Source organism: Lycium barbarum, chromosome 7 (assembly GCF_019175385.1).
Source record: "Lycium barbarum isolate Lr01 chromosome 7, ASM1917538v2, whole genome shotgun sequence".
In the NCBI taxonomy this organism is placed as follows: Eukaryota; Viridiplantae; Streptophyta; class Magnoliopsida; order Solanales; family Solanaceae; genus Lycium; species Lycium barbarum.
This window is the reverse complement of record NC_083343.1, coordinates 97,077,711-97,095,289: the sequence shown is the minus strand read 5'-3', so window position 1 is coordinate 97,095,289 and position 17,579 is coordinate 97,077,711.

Sequence of the window (17,579 nt, the reverse complement as noted above, 5' to 3'; positions counted from 1 at the left end):
CAATCGGGCTTTAATTTGGAGTCCGGTAAGTCAAAATGCGGACCGAGTGCAAGAAATAGTTTGGCTTTAAATTTGAATAAAAGACCCATTTAATTAATGAATATACCGAGGGTGACAAAATATTACTTAATACCAAAAAATGTGTGATTATTAGACTCGGGTAATAAGATCATATGGTGTTATGATAGCCGTGTAATAATATATGTTATTTTTCTTTGAAAATCCGCACTAAATAAATACTATTATTTAATTATACAAAGATAAATGCGATGTGTGTGCGTAAGCTGGTAAAAGTACTGGAATGATAAAAATTGTGAATAATAATAATAATTATAATAGTAATAATAATAATAATAATAAAATACGGTAAATAATAATAATTGATAGAATAATACAATGGCGGTATTGATAAGAGGCTAATAATTATAGTAAACATAATATATATATTTTTTATTTTTCCCGAAAATATTAGAAGCTTAAAAATAGGTATTTTGGCAGAGAGACGGGACAAAATTGGGTGTCAACAACTTGTCCCTCTTTGCCCGGTAATGATGAAAAGAGTTGTTGGGCAAAGACGTTGACTCAGTAGCCTATTTTGTCCCGGCTAAAGGAAACTTGAGATTTTTTGAAAATTGGATTGCTGGAATGCGAAAGAATACTTGTGATTAGAGACGAGTGTTCGAGGTAGATCTTTGACCCGTGTCGGGAAGTTTTATTATCCTTCCCGACAAATTGCCCCAGTTCGCTGCCGAAGAAAAAGTTCCACGATTTGATGTGTGATGCCAACTTCGATATTGTTCAAAAGCCACCAGCTAAAAACAATTGTTAGCAATAAAGAAATATATGTAAATAAGACAGGGTTGGAGAAGTTACACTTGCAACCCCTGTTTCGAAAGTTGAATCCACATTCGGAGGTGGATGCCGGAACTGAAATATAAGATACCCGCATTCGGAGGTGGGTGCCTGAACTTGAAATATAAGATACCCGCATTCGGAGGTGGGCGCCTGAACTGAAATATAAGATACCCGCATTCGGAGGTGGGTGCCTGAACTTGAAATATGAGATACCCGCATTCGGAGGTGGGCGCCTGAACTGAAACATAAGATACCCGCATTCGGAGGTGGGTGCCTGAACTTGAAATATAAGATACCCGCATTCGGAGGTGGGTGCCTGAACTTGCAATATAAGATACCCGCATTCGGAGGTGGGTGCCTGAACTTGAAATATAAGATACCCGCATTCGGAGGTGGGTGCCTGAACTGAACATTGAAATACCCGCATTCTAAGGTGGGTGCCTAAATTGAAAATTGGCATACCCGCATTCTAAGGTGGGTGCCTAATTTGAACATTGAAATACCCGCATTCTAAGGTGGGTGCCTGAATTGAACATTGAAATACCCGCATTCTAAGGTGGGTGCCTGAATTGAACATTGAAATACCCGCATTCTAAGGTGGGTGCCTGGATTGAAATTGACATACCCGCATTCTAAGGTGGGTGCCTAATTTGAACATTGAAATACCCGCATTCTAAGGTGGGTGCCTGAATTGAACATTGAAATACCCGCATTCTAAGGTGGGTGCCTGGATTGAAATTGACATACCCGCATTCTAAGGTGGGTGCCTAAATTGAACATTGAAATACCCGCATTCTAAGGTGGGTGCCTGGATTGAAATTGACATACCCGCATTCTAAGGTGGGTGCCTTGATTGAAATTGACATACCCGCATTCTAAGGTGGGTGCCTAAATTAAAAATCGAAATACCCGCATTCTAAGGTGGGCGCCTAAATTAAAAATCGAAATACCCGCATTCTAAGGTGGGCGCCTATATTGAAAATTGACATACCCGCATTCTAAGGTGGGCGCCTATATTGAAAATTGACATACCCGCATTCTAAGGTGGGCGCCTAATCATGTCCACTTCCTATGGTGCAAAAATGTAAATCCATGCCCATTTTTCACGGTACAAAATATAAATCCACGTCGACTTTCACGCCTGTATTATACGGTGCAAAACAAACCTATATCTACTTTCACATCCGTATTATACGGCGCAAAATAAATCCACTTTACTTTCGAAAACGTAAATCTATATCCACTTTCTACAATTGTAGGTATATTTTCCGTAATATAATTCTATTTTCACTTCCATGCTCGCATCCACAATGTAAATGTAAATCCACGTCCACTTTAGAGATAATATTGTAAAAAGATATCCACATCTTACTCGATGTCCCATTGTGACGGGGGTTAAATCTATAATTAACCCCACAATTTGATATACGATGCAATATTTCGATCTTGTTATCTTATTAACATACTTCATTCTAAAAGAATTTGATGATGATTTGAACATGTATGAAGTGATGACGAAATTGAGGAATTCTAACCAATAACAGGTGATCAAGGTTAGTGTCCATGATTATATGTATTCGATCCATCGATGAATGTCACGAGCTAAAACAACTGTTAGTGATAAGAATCAATAGCTGGGTCTAAAAGAATTATACTTACAGCCCTTGGTTGAGAAGATGAACTTGTGTCCACTGTTGCAATTGAAATTTCGTGATGAGTGGAACGACGCCCACCGTTCGGCATAAGCTACCTTTGCATCCACGCTGAAGAGTATTTGCATTTTGAAGAAAGTTAACTTTTTTATCACGCCCATAATTTAATACATGCACCGTGTTCATGTTAATTGGACCTGTCTCAACAAAGAAAAATTGTGAGTTTAAAAGAAAATTGGTTGACTTGTGCATGTCGGGGAACTTGGCCCTTGAATTGACTTTGTCTCGGTCGCGTCCACGTTCTTCGATGTCTCACCACATATCTTGCTTTGCCGGGGAGTTTCAGTTATAAAAAAAATGTATTTTGAAAATAAAGTAATGAGATTTGGATGACTTTGAAAGGAAATACTTAGTGGCTCTAATATGTAACATGATTAAGAAGACTCGATTTTTGAATTTACTCACATTTTAGAAATATGGATGGACTTTTGTTTAAGACCACTTTTATGCTACTTCTAAAAATTTGTCCCAGTTTCAGTCTTAGAGATGCTTGATTCTGGACAATTGAAAAATAAGAACTTATAATGAAAGTTTTCGAAAGTGATTTGACCGACTTCGAAATTTGTCCCAGTTTCAAGTCCTGGAAACGCTTGGTTCTAAACGATCGAAAAGTGAGAAAATTGTAATGAAAATTTTTTTTGAAAGTGATTTGACCGATTTCAAAAAATTTGTCTCAGTTTCAAGATACTAAGACACATGAATTTAAGTGGTGGGAAGACCAAAATCTTGTTAAAAATCCTTATGTATTTTATACGAACCAAAAATGTTTGGCCAAACCGAAGATAAAAATTTCAAAATGGAAGGGCCGAACCCGCCTCGGGTTGCCTACGTATCCCAAAGGAATCAGGCCAGACGTAGTTCGTGATGAACATAAAGATTTTTGAGTTTGTTTAGTTTTTTAATAAAGGGGGGCCGAACCCGATATGGGTTGCCTACGTATCCAAAAGGAAATCAGGCCACACGTAGTTCCACCCATACAACAAAACACTGAAATATTTTGAAAAAGTGGCCGAACCCGATGTGGGCTGCCTACGTATCCAACAGGAAGTCAGGCCAAACGTAGTTCGTTCCAAACAAAATGACAGAATCTTAATTTAAAAAGGCCGTAACAAAACATAGAGGCAACATGACAAAAGGAACTAAATGTTCTAGTTGATGCCTCCGGCCTACTACAAAAAGGAAATTTAAACTTAAAATACTGAAACTCCCGGCGAACCGGGGCTAAGATAGAAGTTCAATTTTGCAACTCAGGTCCTGGCTCAGCAGCCTGTGAAGTCAATATTTCAGCAAAGTCTTTGATTATCGCAGCATGATCATTTTCATCTTCCACGAACAGGTTCTTGACTCCCTCCACGATATCATCATAGGCAACTTCAACAATCAGATCTGAAGGTTTTGAGAAAGTTTGATCAATGGTAGGAATAGGTTTTGGCAATGCAATCTCCTTCTTTTTATTCTTTCGTGCTTTCTTCACTTCTTCCTCAGTTGGCTCATATCCCAAACCGAATGTAAATTGTTGAGTAGGGAGAACGACTGGCTCAACCCGCCCATTTAGTGTTTTCCCTAGCCCAAATCCAGGTTGGTACCCATTTCTCACCATTTCTTTTGCAACCATAATTGCGGCGCATGATCTTTTGAACTCTTGAGTTTGACACACTTCACTCTCTTTAGTGACATTCACAACCTCCCAAGCATGGTAAGCTGCTCCGTCGAACCCTCCTTCTGCCTCGACGAATGGGGTGGATTGCTCTAGATAGAAAGACGTGTCTCCTTCTCCGTGTATACATATTTGTTGCTGATCCCACTCGAATTTGACAGTTTGGTGCAAAGTAGATGGTACGGCCCCAGCCAAATGGATCCACGGCCTACCTAACAGCATATTGTATGACGTGGAAATATCAAGTACTTGAAAATCCATAATGAATTCAACAGGGCCAATCAACACTTTCAACTCTATTTCCCCAATAGGGCGCCTTTGAGCCCCATCAAATGCTCGAATATTCATATCACTGGTCTTGAGCTCACTAACATTATATCCGATCTTCTTCAGACTTGCTAATGGACAGATGTTGAGTCCAGAACCCCCATCAATCAATACTTTAGCCACAAACATGTTACGACACTTGACAGTTATATAGAGTGCTTTGTTATGCATACATCCTTCTGGCGGCAGTTCTTCATTATCGAAGCTGATTCGATGGCTGTCAAGTACGCGCTCAATCATCCCAGCTAACGCCTCACTAGTTGTTTCGCTTGGAACATACGCTTCATTCAAGATCTTCAACAATGCATTCCTGTGCATATCTGAACTCAAAAGCAAAGAGAGAATAGGAATTTGAGCATTGGTCTTTTTCAACTGATCCACAACTGAGTACTCACTAGCCTTGATCTTCCTCAAAAATTCTTCTGCTTCGGTTTCAGTCACGACCCTTTTGGGAGGTACATTGGCTTCCTTAACTTGCCCCAATCTAACTAGCTCTTCTGGAGAATAGCATCTTCCAGACCTTGTCATTCCTGATGTCTTAACCTTGTCAGTGATCGTGTCCTTTCCTCGACATTCCATCACAGTTTGTTGATAATTCCATGGTACGGCTTTTGTATCGAGCACTGGTAACTGATTTGGTGCTTGAACTACTTCCACAGGCGTTGATGAAGCTCCTAATATCTCGACAGGCACACAACCCCTTATCACTACAGCCGGAGAAGCAACGGCTACAAAATCATGATCCTCCACACGATCCACAGGCACTATAAATTCGGCTGGGTCGTCAACATTTTCATCTATTCCAATCATATTTATCGTGGCCCCATCATGGGTCGGGAGTGGATTGTTAACCACATTTGGTGTTGGTGGTTTGACCGTGATCTGCTTTGCTTCAATAAGATCCTCAACCTTATGCTTCAATGCGTAACAACGATCAGTGGAATGGCCTTTTACCCCCGAATGATATGCACATGTTTTAGTGGGATCAAAGCTTCTGGGTAATGGATCTGGAATTCTACCTTCCACAGGATATACTAAGCCTGAAGCTTGCAGCCTTTCGAAAACAACGCTCAGTGGTTCTCCCAATGGTGTGAAATTGCGAAACGGTTTATTTGGGCGAGGTGCGGATGCATTGTTTGGATGATGAGGTTGTGATGGTGGAGCTGGATATGTTGGTGGTCGTGGAGCTCGATATGCTGGTTGTGTGTTGTAAACAGGGTAGGATATTTGTGGTGATTGAGGTTGGTAAGATGACAAAGCTTGGTCGTAGGGATGTGGAGAATATTGGAAATATTGTGAGTGGTGAGCGTTAGGCTGGTATCGCGGTGGTCGTTGATGGCGGTATGATGTGTTTCCCAAGGCCATCACTGATGCTGCTTCTTTCTCTTTTTTCTTTCCATTTCCGAGAGTACCAGTTTGTATAGCCCTACTGGTAGACTGCAAAGCTGCTAGACTTGTTATTCTCCCTGTCTTAATGCCATCTTCGATCATGTCCCCAGCTTTGATCACTTCTGCAAAAGTTTTTCCACTCATTGTCACCAAACGTTCATAGTATTCCGGTTCTAGTGCTTGAATGAAGAAAGTAACCATTTCTGTCTCCTCCATGGGTGGGTGTACCCTAGATGCTTCTTCCCTCCACCGTATAGCATATTCTCGAAATGATTCGGTGAACTTCTTCTTCAACTTTGTAATTGAGATTCTGTCAGGAGCGATCTCAACATGAAACTTGTAGTGATCCACAAAAGCATTTGCCAAATCATCCCAAGTACGCCATTTGGTTGTATCTTGCTTAGAATACCACTCCAAGGCTTTTCCACTCAAACTCTGATTGAATAGTTTGACTCTTATCCCTTCATTCTTCCCCACACCAATTAACTTTTCACAATAGACCTTCAAATGGAAGAAAGGGTTCCCCGACCCATCAAACTTCTCAAATTTTGGAATCTTGTAACCTGGTGGCAATTCTACCTCAGGAAATGCACATAATTCTTCATATCTCACGCTTTGGTTACTACCAAGTCCACGCAAACTTCTCATGGCATCTTCCAAACTTTTGAGCTTTCTATTTATCATTTCATCATTAACTGACCGTGCCTCATTTTCAACTTCGACATAATGATCAACATCTGTGCGACATTGTCCTTGAATCTGTGTCATGGGTGGAGCTGTGGTATAAGTATACACCGGCGGAACTTGATGTGTGTCATGTGCTGGCGGTATGAATTGAGCTTTTGAAGAGATGGTTGTAAATAAAAAGGGAGCATTTTGAGTGAGGTGTTCGGAACGAACTGGCTGAGAAGTGGTGAAATAATTTGCTTGGTTAAATTCGTCCAAATTTGGGAATGGATGTGGCACAGGCAAAGTCTGACGAACTCCCTGGGACGGAGTCATATGCGGCGGTGTTTGAGAAAATGACCGGTTATGAAGTACCATATGACTTAGTTCGGCAACTCGTCGCTCCAGACGAGCAATGGTCTCCAAATGTGTTTCTGGTTCATTAGAGGATGTGGGATCACTCGTGATTGGTAAACTAAGAGATGGCTCAGATGAAGTGGTTGCATTGATCAAACTTTGTTCCATTTTAGAACGAGTCCTTTTAGTTAACCAGGTGATTAGTGATGAGTCAGAATCTGATTTCTTGGCTTTAGACCGTGTGAAATATGGATGCTCCGCCAGTTCCCTTTTAGCACAAGTCAACCTTCTTCGTTTTGAAAATAGGTTTAAAAAGAAAAAAAGATAAAAACAAGAAAAAGAAAAGGAAAGTGAGTCAGTATACGGTAAGGATAATATTATTGCATATAAACACATTATTGCACATAATACATCGCGTTTTATAATGCAAGGGACCTCTTTATGCCAGAGGTAGGCCTAACGAACATTGAAGGACAAACATGTCTTTTATGTATCATTCCATAACTCTTCTTACAACTAATTTACAAGAAAATAAAATTTATTACATGCCAGTTTAATAATACAATTTAAAGTTGATCTAGGATATCTAACGCTTCATCTCCACTAATTTCTTTTAATTGTCTTCAACCTCCGACATTAATTTTAGATGCTCCACGTCAACCTGCAACAAAAGGTCAGTTTTTCTTGAAATACTTATCTATAGAGTACTAGGTCTACATATTCCACATATTTATCCTTCAAATAATGCACATAGATAGTGAGTAGTGTCACTTAGAGTCATGGACTCTTTTGGACATTTGGTAAGGTTGACTAATGAACTTAATACACCAAGGGTATTAAGCCTCCTAGGTTTTAAAATGATGCATGTTCTTACAAGGTTTTGGCTTCGCTCTACCCTAAGTAGACTAAGAATGGGTTTGCTAGACACAAGGTTCCCGAGCGGACTGCTCGAGTGAGAAGGCTACGCGGTCCCCGTTATTCGGGCACCCCCGCGCATGCGCCAACTCCCTTAAAATTTGGATTCTATGAAGAAATTTGCGGGTGCGCTAAGCACACCTCGCGTGTACGTGTGATAGTGTGAATTTTCCAAAAGTGGAGGAAATATGAACGGAATGCCAGTTTAAGGAAAGCAGTAATAACATATTACACAGAAAATACATATAAGGAATAAAAATACTTAAAAGCATATAAAGCAACAATATAGACAAAATAAAGCAAAATAAACAAAGCATCCAACAAATGATTTATTAACCTAAGTTGTTATGGTTAAGAGCCTAAAATCCCCAGCGGAGTCGCCAAGCTGTCACACCCCATTTTAACCGGGTTGATTTAGGGAGTATGACGTATTGGTGATTCCTATTTATTTGTTTTAAGGAGTCGCCACCTAATTAGTTTAACGGTGAATTAGGACACCTAGAGATTAACTAAGGCAAAGTTGAAACTAAACCTCAATTAATAGTCTGCTTAACCAGTGTGATTCTAGGTAAGGGCTCTATATTATCCTAAAGGGAAGGGGTTAGGCATCCTTTAGAATCCGTTAACTTACGGTTATCCGACTAACTTAGGTTAATTAATTAAGTTTTAAATATAGTGTTTGAATTTTAAGAAATAACTTGTAAAATATAGTAGTGCCATTTGAACTAACTTGTAGGAAGATATAATAACTAGCATAACGGGAATGTTTCTTTTTAAAATGAGACTTATAAATACTGTTGAAACTTTGAATGAAAATAGTAATGTTATCTGAAAATAAGGCTTACGAAGTATAATGTTTTGCGTAAAGAGGGGTTTCAAATGTTATTTATAATATGACTTGTAAAAGGTTTCAAATAATGACACTACTCAAAACGAGACTAACAATTTGTATAAAAGGATATTCTAAAATGCTATAAAATTATGAGTGTCACTAATGGTTTAAATGGAAGTGGAATAATGCTATTCAAAATTAGTTTTACGAAATATGATAATTTGCATATAAAAAAATAAAATAAAAGAAGATGCGGGGCAATGTTTTAATATATATTTGAAACAAACCAAACGATGAGGTATGAATTGACTTTGCATTTTAGAAAGATAAATGAAATACAAAACCGCTAATGAATTTACTTTATCCCTTTTATTGTTCCTTATTAAATACTTAGCCAAATATGTGTGGTTAATTCGACTTGAAGAATTTAAAATATACTGAAATTTATATTGGCACATTAATGACGTTTTGAAATGCTTAGGATAAAAATATGATTCCCTTTTTACTTAAAATATATAGTCGTGCCATTTTGTAGTTCAATTATTCCAGTGAAAAATAAACATTATAAGTATTATAAATAATTTTAACGTAAAATAAAACAAGAATGAAACCTATTAATTATTGGTTTACTACCCGTTATTAAGTAACTTCACTAAAGTTCATCTAAATTAACAGGTGTTAGTCACGCAATACAAATTAAATGCATAAAAAAAGTAGATATAGTTTAAACGGGCTCAGCCCATTTAGGACTGCTACAATCGAGAATGGATTCAGCCCATTTTTGGGGCTGTTTGCGATCTGCAGCTGTTATTGGGCCTCAATCCAATTTCTTCTTCTTTTGCAGGTGGGTTGACTCGAGAGCTGAGTTGGGCTTTTAGCCCAACAGCGAATGCAGGAATGACGAGTCTTTTGGACTCGTACACGATGGTCATGCACAAGAATGAAAGGAAAAGAATTAGTATCTAACCAATGGATAAGCCAAACATAAAAATGTACATCGAAAAAAAGGATCAGTAAGTTGTGTATATTCCGGGTATATGTGAGATATGTCCCATGTTTCAATCAATAACAGACTCGAGGCGTTGAACTAATTACCAGTTTAATCACTTGCAAAGACAAACGAACAGGATACAAAAGTATTTCAGATTATCAATATGCAAGCAATACGAACCAAATCAAGATATTTTTTACAAAAATATAGTTCTCTCAGACATAACAAACATAACAGATATTGCAACAAGCACTCAAAAGAGACAACACACAGCAGACGAACAAACAGATTTGCACATTGGATTCACACTTATCGGAGGCATGAACTAACTACTTATAAACAGAGGGAAATATCAGGGAAGAAGGGGAAAGTGTACATGATAAGAATAAAACAACTAGAGTCTCAAGTATTAAGCAGGAGGTCTAAATTAGATATACCACTAGATTGATGGTGATTCTGCATATGAATTAGGACACAAGGACCAGTTTAGAACGACATGTGCAAACTGGACTGGATTAGGCAAAGTCCCCCACATTATTAAAGTTTAAACTGACCATGTTTTTCATAAATTATGAATCAACAATTCCATAGAATCCTGATTCAGTTAACAGAACCCAACACAGCATCCCAGGTTACTTCCATATCAAACAAAATCTACAGACTATACTAAAGCATATTTAATCATACTGATTTCATCTTTCAACAAATCATAGATGACTGAAACCAACTAATATTGAGCATAAACAAGTACCACTGAATCTGCAGGACTATGTTAAACTACCACAGACTTAAGCAATCAAATTTTGATTGAACATACAGACTTAACCTACAACAGACTTAACCTACATCAGGAGTTGTGTAAACATAAGTTTGGATTGAACAATACGCTGACTTTGAAATGTCAAAATCATCTTCGGCAAATGAATGAGCTATTCTAAACAGGCTCAAACAAACCTTATTGTGTCAGATTAGAGACTAAATCGAATCAGCGACCAACATTGACGTATAATCATTCTATCATATTTAAAACAAACAGATTTCGTTCATGTTAGAGTATATTACTCGAATAAAGAGAGTGAGAGAGAGGCAACACTGAACTGTTTTGTTCACATGCCAATATACCTAAGTTATACACACAGTGCTATGTATATTAGATGTATATCGAACACATACTTCCCTTTGTGCCTTGATATCCACTGTATATTCTATGTATATTTATCTTTGAACAGATTCTAACTCTCGAGAATTCAGTCTAAAACCCCAAAATTACAATGTTCATCTTTCACAACTCATCTTAGTAATCAAAACACCTTGTTCTAACAGCATCTAAATATCAACAAACAAACGACGATAGGGACAAACTACACATTTAACTAACTAAAGCAAATGCTAAAGACCAAAAACAAGAGATGTATTAAGGTTTACCTTTTTGTCGTGCAGCGAACGGGATTCTAAATCTTCAATCTACCTCCGAACACTTATCAAATTCAGCTCGCATATGTGCGGATTCGAACTGATATCGAGGGTAAACGAAATAAAATTGATTTAATATTTTGACTTGGTAGAAATGACCCCTAAAGGACTGATGTTTAGGGAATCCTAGGAGACTTATGTTTTCTTAGGACGACATTTTTTGCGACTCGAGAAACTCGGATCTTAGGGAGTTTTTCTCCATCCAAAAACCCCTCCCCTGTTTCGATGAATCAACCCCATTTTATAGGGTTTTGGGTTCAAGACCAAAATGACGAAAGGAACAGAGGGAGAAGTAACGTGGCGACAAGCGGGTGTGGGGGTGTCAGACGCGTGGGGTGTCGGTGGTATAATGGAAGTAACGTGGGGGTATGGGGGCGTGATGGTGTCAGTGATGAAGTTGAGTGGAACAGATGGATGGCAGAGGTATGGGCGAAGTCAGAGGAAGTGGAAATCACGTGGGGGGGGGTACAGGTGCGGTGGAGATGGTGGAAGGTGGGTGGAGTTAGGGCGATGGCGATGGAGAGATAGATGGAGACGGCGGAGATGGGAGGCGGAGGGAGGTGCGATGGTGGAGATGACGATGAAAATGGGGAGGGAGACGAGGGAGTTGCGGCGGTGGTATGGAGGAAAGTGATGGGGAAACCCTAAAAGGGTTTCCTTATTCAGCTGAAAAATGAATTGGACCCGGTCCATTTGTGGACCGGGTCAAATTTTAGACTGGGTATTAAAAGAACGGACTAGTAAATTAAACATGGATTATTCTAAAAAATTGAGACAAGGGATACGGACTAGTCCTAAAAATTACCAAGAGTCAATCGGGCTTTAATTTGGAGTCCGGTAAGTCAAAATGCGGACCGAGTGCAAGAAATAGTTTGGCTTTAAATTTGAATAAAAGACCCATTTAATTAATGAATATACCGAGGGTGACAAAATATTACTTAATACCAAAAAATGTGTGATTATTAGACTCGGGTAATAAGATCATATGGTGTTATGATAGCCGTGTAATAATATATGTTATTTTTCTTTGAAAATCCGCACTAAATAAATACTATTATTTAATTATACAAAGATAAATGCGATGTGTGTGCGTAAGCTGGTAAAAGTACTGGAATGATAAAAATTGTGAATAATAATAATAATTATAATAGTAATAATAATAATAATAATAAAATACGGTAAATAATAATAATTGATAGAATAATACAATGGCGGTATTGATAAGAGGCTAATAATTATAGTAAACATAATATATATATTTTTTATTTTTCCCGAAAATATTAGAAGCTTAAAAATAGGTATTTTGGCAGAGAGACGGGACAAAATTGGGTGTCAACAAGACCCCGAGGGGTTGATTTTGTATTATTCAAAAGAAAGAGGTCCAAACAACTAAATTAAAAGGAAAACAAAGGCATAAAATGAAACGGGAAAGTTCACTATTGCCAAATCCCTAAATTGGTGCATCCTCTTCATTTTCTGTTCTTTCTCTCTATCAATTTCACATATTCATGTGAAAATTTATCCTTTATCAACTTGTTTTGAGCTCGTTGATGCTTAAGCTTGTCGATTCCCCACCTCGAATATGAGTTATCTCTTCTTGGTGACTTGGTATTTTCAGGTGACCCACTCTTCTCCTCTCACAATTTATGTTGATTTGGCTCTGCATATCACCTGAATCTTGTTTTCTTGTATTTCCATGACCCATCCGAGCTGCATTTATCGCAAAAAACTCCCAGATCTGCTTCGGATCTCTTCTTAGTTTGGTGTTGTTTCATCTTATGCTGACTAAAAGAGGTACGATTTCCTTCATGCTTTCTTCGTGTATCCTTGTCCATATGAACATGGAGATAGCTGTTACTCTTCCTTTTATTGGTCTCAACCCATATAAATTGATTTCTGCTCATTCGATTGAGCACTAATGGTTCTAGTACCACAAATCTAACTTCCATCAACTTTAACAAATTAATGCCAATATTAATGCTTTTCTGAATTGCATATTGAAAGTGATTGTTGTCCCTGTGTTTGTTGTTGCTGACTTGTGTCTCATGTATATGCTTTGAATGATTGCTGATTGTTTTTTCTCTGTGATAGTTTGCTTTGTTACTATTGACCTTAAAGTGCCTCCATGTATGTTTAGAATACCTGCAAACATTAACAAACTGTTATTATAAACCTTCTTCACATTCTCCTCCCAAAAGATTTGAATGTGAAAATTTCCTCTGCTCCAAACCTCCCTTAGAATTGACTTGCTTATTTGCAATTTGTCGCTATTCACTAATCTTCAACATTGACTCTCCATATCTTGAAATGAATTGAACTGCACCTCACCATTATCCAGAGCTAAATTAGCAAGATAATCTGCTAATTTATTACCCTCCCTATAAATATGCTCTATCACCACTATTTTATCTTTCATAATCCTACATATTTCTTCCACCATGGTGACAACTTGCCAGGGTATTTCCCAATTCCTCTGAATGATGTTTTTCAACAGTAATGAATCTATTTCAATCATGATTTTATCCCACTAAGTATCCTTCAAATATCGGAGAGCTTTAAGAATAGCCATTGCTTCTGCTTATGTGTTTGTACTTAAAGGGTCCTCCATCTCTTTAGACTGGGCTTGTACACATTGTCCATCTCATTCCTTACACAAAATTCCCAGGTTCTGGTATTAACCTTTGGAGAAGCACCATCACTATTAACCTTTAACCATCCAGCTTCTGGTAATTTCCAGAGAACTTTAGTTACTTTCACCTTTGGAGAGTATCTCAGTAAAGCTTCCACAACAACACTTCATCTATAAGGTGCATATTTGAAATTTTTCCTTCTCACTTTCATGAACTGAATCAAAGTATGCATCACTTGATAGATGAGTTTAGAGACTGAAACCTAACCATTATGTCTCATAGTGTTTCTTATTTTTTAAAAGTTTCCAAATTATGATAGCAGGGACAGCTTGATAAATACATTTAATATGAGGCTTTCCAGGTAGATCCCACAAACTATTAATTATTTGAGTAACTTGAAGATTATCAATATTCAACCCCACTGGATCACAAAAGTGCTTCCAAATAGCCTGAGCAGTTGGAGAGTTTAAGATAACATGTGAAAAGTCTTCCACTTCTGGATGTTGGCAACAATAACATCTAGAAGGAAATTGATGACCCCATTTCTTCAGTTTATCATCCAAAGGCAATTTGAATTTCCAAAACTTCCACATAAAGAAAGATATCTTTATAGGCAACCCTTTTATCCATATTTTCTTATACAGAATGCTAGCCTCCTTTCTCTGTCTTAGAAGTTGAAAGGCAGAACTTACTGTGAATTTGCCTCTTGAGTCCAGCTTCCAGTATGCCCGATCTTCCTGCATATTCTCATCTGGAGGTTTAATATTTTGTACAATATGATCAGCCAGTTCATCAGGAAGAACTCTTCTTAGCATCTCCTCATCCTACTGCCCTTCCTCTGCTGCTTCTTTTACAAGAATAATAGTTGGGTCACACACAAAATCTGGTGGAGTAAAGTGATACAGAGCTCCCAAACCTGATCAATTATCAAACTAGAAGTCGGAATTGCCTTGTTAAACCTTCCACTAAATTTCATGTTCAATCTCATCTCTATACTTGATCATCTTCTTCTACACATAAGTCCCTGACTTAATAGGAGCCATCACTGCATGAAACTTCTTTAGATACTTATTGATCATAAAAGGCCTCCAAAGTGATTATTTAGTCCTCATATTCCACCACAGTTTTGTAAACATGGATTTAGACATATCTTGCAAACTTCTTAACCCCATTCCCCCTTCCTCTGTTGGATGACATAGAGTTGTCCAGGTTGCCCAATGTTTGCTTGAATTACTAACTGAATTACTCTAAAAAAAAAAATTGCAAACAATCTGTGTATCTGTGCAAGTACTCCATCAGGGGGATCACAGGCTGATAGCAAATGAATGGGCATACTTTGTAGAACATGCTTAATCAGTGTTGTTCTCCCCCCAATAGATAGCAGTTTTCCAGTCCAGGAGCTAAGTCTATTCTGAATCTTTTCAACCAACTCCTTGTAATGAATATTCATTCTTCTCTCATAGCAAACTGGCACCCCCAAGTAAGTAAAAGGAAATTCCTTTTCTGGGATTTGGGTAACATTGTACACTACCTCTTTAACTATGAGGTCAAACAATGCATATAAACTGCACTTTTATGTTTGTTAATCCTCTGGCCACTTACCTTCTCATAATTAGCTAGAGTCTTCATAACCAACCTCAAAGATTCCTCATTAGCAGAAGTAAAGATAATAGTGTCATCTGCATATGCCAAATGATTGACATATGGACTCCATTTTGGCATCCCATACTCCTTGTAACAAGCTTCATTGAACAGTGCATTCAGAGCCCTAGACAAACATTCAACATCTAGTATAAATAGAGTAGGAGATAATGGATCCCCCTGTTTACTCCTCTTGATGACTGAAAAAACCATGTGGTTTTCCATTGATCAAAACAGAATACCGATTATTAGAAATGGTCCTGAACACTAAATCAACAGTGAATTCACCAAATCTCATTTTCCTCAACACTTTGGTAAGAAATAACCATGATACCCTGTCATATGCCTTTTCCACATCCAGCTTGATGACCACATTAGCAGGCTTCCCTCTAATTTTAATATCATGTACAATTTCCTGAACCAACATAATATTCTCTACAATACTTCTTTCTTTAACAAAACCAGATTGTTGAGGTGAGATAATAGAAGGTAAAAACTATACCAACCTGTCATGTAAGATTCTTGAGAACACTTTACTTGTGAAATTACTCAAACTAATTGGCATCATATCAGAAAAGGTGTTGATTTCTTTCTTCTTAGGTAACAAAACTAAATTGGTACAAGTGATATACCTAGGTGGTAGTTCATGTCCACAAAAGAAAAATGTCACCATCTTTACCTAGTCCTTGGAAATAGTGTCCCAGCATGCTTGAAAGAATTTTCATGTGAATCCATCAGGACCCCCTGCACTATCCCCATTTAAACCAAACACAGCCTTTTTAACCTCTTCTTCTTCTGGCATTTCATAAAGCTTCTGATTCTGTCCTTCTGTAACCATTCTAGGAATCTAATCCATCATAGAAAAGTTAGTAGGATTAGTATCTTCTCTTAATTGATCAGAGAAAAATCTGATTGCTTCCTGAGCTATCTCCTCTTCAGATTCCAACCATGTACCTGTTTGATCTTAAATTCTTTGCAACTGTAGTTTCCTCGTTTTTCCATTAACATGAGCATGAAAGAATATTGTATTTCTGTCCCCATCTTGAAACCACTGCATACCCGCTTTTTGCTTCCAAAATTTCTCTTCAATAGCATAGAATCTAATCAAATCAGCTTGTACCTTCTGCAGCCTCTCTCTATGCAGCCCTATAGGATTCTGTTCAAATTCCCTCTCATGAACTTTCACCACTTTCTCAAGAGAAGATATTTGTGTAAATATATCCCCATATGAATCCCTGCTCCACTTAGAAAGTGCTTTTCCCACCTTTTTTAACTTATTATGAAAGTTAAAGAAGGAATATGAACCATAAGATTCCTCCAGTTTTCTTTGACCACATTTTGAAATGACTCATGCTCCACCCAGAAGTTAAGAAATCTGGAAGACTTCTTAATAACTCTACTATCAGCCTTCATGTTCACCAACAATGGAGAGCGAGCAGACCTTTGTTTAATAAGATGCTCAATGCCTAGATTAGGAAATTTAGTTTGAAGAGCCTGATTTCCCAAACATCTGTCCAACCTTTTAAAAACACAAGCCTCATCTGATCTCTCATTCCACCATGTATATATGCTTCCAGTAAACCCCAGATCAACTAGTAAACATGTGTTAATACAAGGCCTAAAGTCCTCAGTTTCAGCAAACTGCACTGGCAATCCACCAAACTTCTCAATGGCATCAGTAATTACATTGAAATCTCCCCCCACAAGCCATGGAATAGTAAAATAAGATGAAATATTATGCAAATCTTCCCATAAAGCAATTCTGCCACTTCTTTCAGTACTTGTATATATAAGTGTAACCAACATTTCCTGTCCATCTACCAGTTGTGTAAATTTACAAAATAACATTTGTTCAGTGTCATCTTGAATTTAAACTTGTATGTCAGGTTGTACAAATATCCAGATTTTCCTATTTACATTATGCCAAGTTGTTCCCATATTAAGCCATAACATGTACATATTTATGTGTCTCACATATTGGAAAGGCTCCATTAAGGCAACATAATTGAACTGTTTCAGCCTGTGTAGTAATACCACCCTATCAAATGCCTGTTAAATGTTCACAGACCTTATGTTCCAAATTAGTGAGCTATTCATTGGGAAAAATCCTTTTGCATAAGCTGTCCTTGTTTGT